The 2,664-nt window shown below is 43.9% G+C and overlaps 1 pseudogene; it reads left to right on the top strand.

Annotated features, from left to right (window-relative positions):
- The window catches only part of LOC140936735 (uncharacterized), a 2,673-nt pseudogene extending 818 nt beyond the window's left edge, over positions 1-1,855 (top strand).
- The last annotated feature ends 809 nt before the right edge of the window (positions 1,856-2,664 follow it).

The raw sequence follows: 2,664 nt of genomic DNA, 5'->3' as shown, positions 1-2,664 counted from the left end.
GAATAACCACAAAAATCCCAAATTTGGAAGAGTGAGACAAGTCCCAATCAGGGAACTTGGTTGGGACTTCCCTGGTTGGGACTTGTCTCACTTTGCCAAATTTGGGATTTTTATGGGTATTCTTTAAAGACCCTAAAATATCCAAAAATGGGAATCCGTTATTTTTTCCTGTGTCAAAGGCCCAGTAGTAATGCGTCTCAAATTAGCCGAAGCAGTGGTCGAAGACCTACGAGTTCGGTGTCGGCATTAGGGACCTTTTGCATCACGTTTTTCATGGGAAACTGCAAACCGCAAACCGCAAAATGTCACGTGACCACGGCCTTGCGGTCACGTTTGCAGTTTGCAGTTCACGTTTGAACCGCAGGAGAGGTTTCCAGCGGTAAGTGATTTACGGCAAGGTTTTTTGCCACAAAAAATTGTACAGCCTCGCGTTTAAAGGTATGAACTAGCTTTTTATATCCGTTTGCGATGTGTTTGTTGGATTTTTGATCTCGAATCAATGAATTATTGCTGAGTTTTGGGCGATTAAAGTGATGCACTTCGACTTGATGAAAACAACATGGCGGCCCTAAACAATGAACGCGTAGTTCAAATCAATTTTATATTCGTTTCTGCCGTACTAACAAAGGAAAGTATTCTGTTCCAATCCAGTGTTAAATTTTTTTTCTATCTTGTTACTGAATTCATATCTTAACTCAGTCTCTGTTTAGTTCCTATTTTTACGTATCACTCCGCGAATTTCATTTTATTTTGCTTATTTCTTTGAGACTGGAGAGCCCAGGCTTCATAAAGCCTTCTGGTTTCTTCTGGGCTCCCTTGCAACCTTACAATTCCTATATGTATTCTTGTATTGTATTATATTTTGCCTAAATAAAAATGAACTGAACTGAACTGAACTGAACGCCTTGCTAAAGTGTGAAATCTCGGCAACGCGAAACTGCAAACGCGTAACTGCGGTTTGTGGTTTGCGGTTTGCGGTTTACCTGAAGCTAAAGGTCTCTAAGGGCCTCTTCATATGAGCCCGGTTGACCGGGCTGGCCCGGTTTCCGAGATCTCGCCTCACCTCTAAATCCTTTGTAAAATTTTCGATGTGTTCATATGAGAGGGCGGGCTGGCTCGGTTCCCGAGATCTCGGTTTTTCCAACCGAGATAAGGTAAAGTAAGCGGGCTGGAAATTTTGCCATATGAACACTTCATCCCGGTTACCGGGATGAACGGCGGGATGAATTCTGGCGGTCCGGATGGCATCGTCTTGCATTGCCTGCTGTATTTTCCACATCATAAGCATCCCATTTAACTGCAGTTATACAGCTTTAAGAGTTACCGATGCTAAGATAGGCCCAAAAGTTAAAATTTTTGTGTTTCGCTATGTTTGCTTTGTTTCCTAAATTTGGCGCCAGAACTCGTACCCAGGATCTTTGACCTTTTCTCATCTCGGAAACCGGGCTGAAATTTCTCATATGAACCCAAAGCAAAATTCATCCCGGTAACCGAGCCAGCCCGGTCAACCGGGCTCATATGAAGAGGCCCTAATACGCGCGAACGACCAAGCACCGAAGATTTGCTACGACGACCCCGGAGCTTAGCGGCACGAAGGCCTCAAAGCGAGCTTTCTCGTTTCCCAAAAGAATTCCGCTACATTGACAAACAGTGCTTCTTTCAGCCAGCCACCGAACCAAGTAGGAGCTTTTTTATAATAAGTCCTGACTGGGTGTCGGAACGCAAGAATTACTTTATTCGCAAAAATACTTTGTTTGGTTAAAAATCCAACTTAAGATTGAATTTACCTTAATGTTATTACGAACTCGTGATAAGAGTACAAACCGGAATGAGCTACGTCGGTTTATTTTAAATAATTCGGGAGCCGATATATTGGGGATCGACGTCAATATTTAAAGAAGCACTTGTCTCAACTCCTTCACGGGACCAAAGGTCACACAAGTTCATATGAATATACAGCACGCGATTGTACTACTGCGTGACAGGTTTTTTGCTGTTGTTGTTGTTGTTTAATTTTGTTTGACTTTGATCCATCGAGGCATTCCTAGTTTTTTTAGAATCATTCTGTTGAAATTAACCGAACTGACTGGACTGGAAGACGTGTTACTTACTCTAAGGATGCTTCGCCCGATCTCACTCAAAGCTTTGTGATCTGAAAGAACGCTTGGATGGTCAGTGGATGGCTTGATATCCAGCGAGCGTTTGGTTTGCAAACACCTCACCGAGTTCTGCAAAGGGCAAGGTAAAGCGCTGAAAGCATCTAGCACCTTTGAGTTAAGTACCGTACGGTAAACCCTGCAGTGTGTCTACACTGCAGGACAGTCACGCTTTTTCTCAAAACATGTAAAGAAATCGGTAAAGAGTATATGTAGCGTAAGAGTCTTACGCGCCCGAAGCGCGCGATCCTCACACGCCCCACGGGCGTTGGGCGTGTAGGAGGGGCGCGCCTCCCATTTTCTTTGAGAAAAGCCCTGGGCTGTGATTGTTCGCTTCCAGTAGCCGACTCATGTCGTCATCTATCTATAGGGGTGTTTTCACCATGACATCATCAAATTCTAAAATCAAAATAGCGAGGTCCTCTGAGGGGTATAACAGGTTGAAGTGGACCGAATAATAAGTCTTTGTAGAGGTTTTCAGCCCCGTGGCGTCTTTTGAAAACACAGC

Source organism: Porites lutea, chromosome 5 (assembly GCF_958299795.1).
Source record: "Porites lutea chromosome 5, jaPorLute2.1, whole genome shotgun sequence".
Lineage (NCBI taxonomy): Eukaryota > Metazoa > Cnidaria > Anthozoa > Scleractinia > Poritidae > Porites > Porites lutea.
Note: the sequence above shows the minus strand (reverse complement) of the source record. Positions and strands in the feature narration are given on the sequence as shown.